Raw genomic sequence first — 5,297 nt, 5'->3', positions numbered from 1 at the left:
TTTCCTAAAGGCTTTCAAGATATGGTTTTACCAGAAATTCTCAAAAAGTTAGTTGGTTTGGAATATGATTGTGAACATATCTTTGCATGGACAAGCAGACAGCTGGAAGGTGGGAATAAAAGGGCAGGAAAGTGTGGGGTTGTCCCCAGTGCCACCCTATAGAGGGTTCCAGCACATTCACTTTTCAAATTATACACAAAGGATGTGGAGAAGAGCTTTGTCAGTGAGGAGGTTTGCTGATATTTTATTATTCAGATTAGTAAAAGACAAGTGAACTGAAAAAAATTGTGGAAGAATTATAGTACTATGTGACTTCATGATTAAACAGCAGATGAAATTTAACACCAAAGTGTGAAGTAATGAACTTCATTTTAAAAATGCCAAAAAAACCCAAGCACAATCTTAACTTTGCATACATGATTATGGGCTGTGAGCTAGTTATTACTACTCAAGAAAAACATCTTGAGGTTAGAAAAGCCACTTTCATGCATCTATTAGCTGGATGTTCACTGACAATCAAAAATGATAAAATAAAAAGGAGAAGAATAAAGAATAGAGCAGAAAACATCATTATGCCATTGTATGAACCCATTAAATAATCCCACATTTGAAGTAATGCATGCAATTTTTATCCTTCCTCTTGAAAAGGATACAGACAATTGGATAATACTCAGAGGAAGTTGCAAAGGTGAACAGAGGTACAAATTATTTCCATATAAGCCACTAGACAGAATAGAACCACCAGCAAAGATACAAGTTGTGCATGTCATAGTGGAGGAGGCAAGGTGGTGATTGCACTTCATCCTCATAATACAGGAATTAGAGGTCATAATTAGAAATTATATGCGGTGGCAAGTTTAAAACAAAAGCAAAAGAGTGGGTAATTTTTTGCACAATGAATATTTAAGCTGTGGTCGTTTTGTCAGACTTACAGGTGTTGTAAATGCTAAAAGTTTGCATAGACTTAAAAAAATTACTGTACAGGTTCAGGGGAGAAAAAGGGCTGCTGGACACAGGAGTCAGCCAAGTCCCTGGGCTTCCCTGGACCAGGCACAGGGCGGGTTGGATGAGTGCAGATGTCTTTCCACACCCTCCTCTCTTACTTGTGCAGCATTCAAAATGACATCAAATACATTTTTCTGTGTCTTGGAGACTAAAAAAGGCATTGGCTGAGGCACAATTCTTTCTTCATATCACCCCAAAATGGAGGAAGGTTGTATAGTTACTGTCCAGGTCAGAGACAGCTTTGCTAAGAAAGCTCAGTAGAAAAGACAGCTTGCAGCTCCTAGTAAAACCAGAGCAGAGGCTCAGCCCCTGCCACCTCCTCCTGCATGGACAAACCCTCATCCCAGCCCAGCTTGCTCTCTGAGCCCTGGGAGGTGCCCACAGCAGTGGTGGCATCAGGGGCTGCTCCCACCCTTGGGGAGTGTGAGCCCCTCGTCAGGGCTGAGCTCCCAGGAGCTTCCAGCCACTCCTTTCATCTGCAGCCTCACTGGAGTGCAGCATCTGGCCTGGCACTGTCACTGGGCATGTCTGGTCACCAGAACTGTCCCCTTCTCCCCAGCCATATGGAAGCTGGCAGCTTGGTGGGAGCAAGTGTGAAGAGGTCTCTGCTGCTCCTGCTGACATGCCTTTGCTCTGGTTAGAAAGTGCCTGGGTGTCTTTAACACAATGAAAATCAGGCTCTTTGTATTCAAATGAGGATGAAGTTGCTGCATAATTAAAATAACCTAATGGCAGAAAGTCCAGAGGGAATTTGCAGCTTCCACCATAGTGGATTTTTAAATACAAACACTTTAAAAAGCAGTAATATATATATAAGTATAACGCACAGCTGATTTACAGCCTAAGTGACAAACATCTTGGGGTTTAAAAAATCATCTTCTCTGTTTCAATTTTCTCTGTATCCCCCAGCAAATGTATGCACCACAGCCTGAGAGACACCACTAACCCTGCTGAAGGATATTCTGATGAAACAGCTGCTGCAAACAAGTGTATTTTACCACAGCAAGAAAAAGAGCATGAGTACAGCGAGGTGCAAAATGACACAGTCAGCATTACCATGTGTATTTACCTAGGCTAGAGCTCTCTGTAAATAATATATAAGGAATTATTCTTTGCTGTGTCCTAAGGGAGGAGCAGCAGTTACAACAGATCATCTTAATAGGACATAGTGTCTAGGAGGCCCTGGAATATTTCTGATGTAAAACTTCTCCCACAGTGTAAAAGCATGCTTGCTTATGACCTAGCTTTTACAAATGCTTGGATAACCCATAAAATGCCTTTTGGGCAATATTTATTTACACATAACTCATCTGAATTTACATAGAAGTGTGAAATGCACAGAAACTGCTCAACACCAAGGCCCTCTCATGGAAAGATGCTCCTCAGCCATCATCCTGTCTGATTTTTTGGCATGGAGATTGAGGGTGGAGATGATTCATCTGGAATGACAAGAAACACGATGGGTTGGTAACAAGGAAAGCTGATTGCAAGGCTAAATGTGGGTGACTGCTGGGATTGGGAAGAGAGGAATGGGGCTGGCACCATTTACAGAACAGAAGCAATAAGAGGAAGGTCTGTAAAAAAGCAGAAAAAAACCCCATGGACGCAAGAAAAGTTAGAAGAGAGTTGTTACTTTAGGGGACTGTAAGCCATAAAGTGTTGAAGAGGAGTGAATAATAACATTAAAAGAAGCTTAAGCAGGATGGGGAGAGAGCTGAAATCTGGAGACATGGCCAAAAAAAGAGTTGTCAGTGAGAGTTCAGGGAGAAGCTAAAATTGGGTGAAAAAAAAGTCAGAAAAATGGCTGGGGGAATATAAAATGGAATTAATGATTTTCATCAGTGTATCCAGTTAGTTGAGAGGAGAAGGAAATTAGGGAGGTGATAAGATTAACAGGAAGGAGGTGAGTGCAGCTCTGGCAAGGGGCTGTGTGTGATGGGTAATGACTTGTAAAATCAGCTTAGCTAGTGCTTTTTCTCTAAGAAATGTTCAATGTTGAGGGACTGGACCACTTCAGGAAAGGAAGCTATGAAGGAAATAAAGGCAGTTAATAGCTGGGGATGCAGGATTGATCAGTGGAGGAAAGAACTAGGAATAAAGAGCAAGCAGAGACATCAGAGAGAGAAAAACAAGGGAGAATGAAGGAAGAAAAGACAAGATGAATGAAGCAATGAAGAAAGGAAGAAGAGGGCTGCAGTTTTGAGCCATTTTGCCACAGTTTGTTAGTCTAGGGATTCTATCTGGGAGCTGAAATCATAACTGAAGGAGCACAGGGCAAATGCTTGCAGGAAATTCCTGCAGCATCCCTGAGCCCTCCCTTGGCCTGTTAACCACACACTGGCACAGGTTAATCAAAGCTGGAATGGAAAATTAAATTTTTGGGGAGGGCTTGAACATGTGAGGGGAAAGCAACTGGCAGAGAACTACACAAAGCATTAAGGAGAGAGAGCAGATGAGAAAGGAGAGGACTTCATCACTGAGATAACACATAATCCTCCACAGAAGTGCCTGAAGCCACTTGTTACTCATATTGAAGACAGCATGGCAAGGAAAGCTACTGAGAGAGAGATGTAATCACCACAGAATCATCATAAATGCTGAAACTTATCCCCCTCATGAACACATTAGCAGCTGAATCACTCAGCTTCTTCATTAGTCTTTGCTGAAAAAGAGGGAAACAAAGAAATATATTTTTATAAGGAGTTATTTTTCTGAGCAAGCAAGTAAATCATATGCCAGCATCCCAGAAGAAAGTTCCTGTGCAGAACTCATTGCAGGTTAGTTGTAGATCATTTTATATTAAGTGTTGGACATATTGTAGAGGGACCAACTTGTTGCCATTTCATGTTTCCCAGTGGAATGCTGTTTCCACACTGATTTCTTTCTCTTGACAGCTCTGGTAATACTCTGGATGTGATGGGTAATGGCTTGTAGGTTCTGTTTAGGAAAAGAAAAAAAAAGAAGCTGCCTTTGGTTTGGCATTATGGAAAATCTATTTTTCTTCCAATCAGTTGTTTTTGCACCTGGCTACCAGAACCCAGACATGGACAATACTGGGACAAGGGAACACGGGAGGTCCCTTTGCTTTCTATAAGCAATAATCAGCATTTTAAGACACATCCCTTGAAAATAAGGGTTTAGGGAACATGAGGACAGTCACTTTTTCTGGATCCTCCTCTGGCTGCGAGACTGAAATCACAGCTCCTCCTTTTCTGTCAGTAATATCCTAAGGTTTCTCAGAATAAAAAGTATTTCCATTCTCTTTGCACCACGTAACAAGCAGAGCCAGTACAATTTCTTTTCCATGGTTGTCCAATAACACCTATATACACTAAGATTTTTCAGCCATTTCAGACAGTATTTTTCATTGTGTGGAGGAAACCATGCCTGGAGAACAGACAGCAGCTTGTCCTGGCCTCCTGCTTCCTTCCCAAGGCTGAAAGAGGATAACTGGCCTCATGTGCAATAGAAAAATATATGCCCATGAGCTCAGCAGTCAGAGCCCACTTGTAACATCAGTAACAGCTCACAGCACCATTTCCTAGTCTTTTTTCTCCCTATCCATCCATTCTTTATCACTCTCCTAGGGTCACTTTATGATGCTGAATTGTAACACCATTCGTCTGTCTAGCCCAGAAATAAGTTTTTTCACCTTTAAAATTAGATCTGAGAGTGAATGGGGTGCGGGGGAGAAGAAGTGCTAGAATGTCTGATGTGGTTGTTTTCACAACACAGAGATAGAGATCTTCAGCATTTTTCTCTCCTGGACTGTGTTGTCTGCAGCACGGATGGAAGCGGGAGAGAGCTCTCCTTTCCTTTTTAGTTAGTTTGTTGGGTTTTTTTTTTAGCTAGCTGAAGCAGTGAAGCTCCCTGGACTGTGGTTTTTCTTTTTATTGCAATTGTTCAAACGTGCTCTGGACTGAAAACCCAATAAAACACCAGGAGCTCACACCTGTGGCCCACTGGGGCCCAGGATGTGGCATTTCCAGCACAGGAGGGATTGATAAGAGACTGAGTGAGCTGAGCTATCCCCCACGACAAGGACTTTCTGAATTTGCCATCTCTTCAGAGCAGCAAGAGGTTTTGTTGTTTAATAATAAGTTTTTATGCTTGTGAATACTTTGCTTGTTAAATAAACAGGTTTTTTCCACTTTTCTCCAAGGAAATCTTTTCCTGAACCAGCTGGGGGAGAGGCTGCTTGAATTTGTTTTCTAGTGGGACACATTTGGAAGCTTCCTCCCAAATTTGCCTTAAACCGGGACAATCACTCAAAGATGCTGCCAGGCACCTCT

General features: G+C 42.0%; 1 long non-coding RNA gene across 1 annotated transcript; it reads left to right on the top strand.

Annotated features, from left to right (window-relative positions):
* Positions 1-874: 874 nt before the first annotated feature.
* Positions 875-2,461, top strand: LOC135286915 (uncharacterized). Its single transcript, XR_010350901.1, has 3 exons — positions 875-934; positions 1,915-2,035; positions 2,330-2,461. It is a non-coding gene; the product is annotated as an uncharacterized LOC135286915 (long non-coding RNA).
* Positions 2,462-5,297: the final 2,836 nt, after the last annotated feature.

Source organism: Passer domesticus, chromosome 1, assembly GCF_036417665.1.
Source record: "Passer domesticus isolate bPasDom1 chromosome 1, bPasDom1.hap1, whole genome shotgun sequence".
Lineage (NCBI taxonomy): Eukaryota > Metazoa > Chordata > Aves > Passeriformes > Passeridae > Passer > Passer domesticus.
This window is presented reverse-complemented; position numbering and strand designations above follow the sequence as displayed.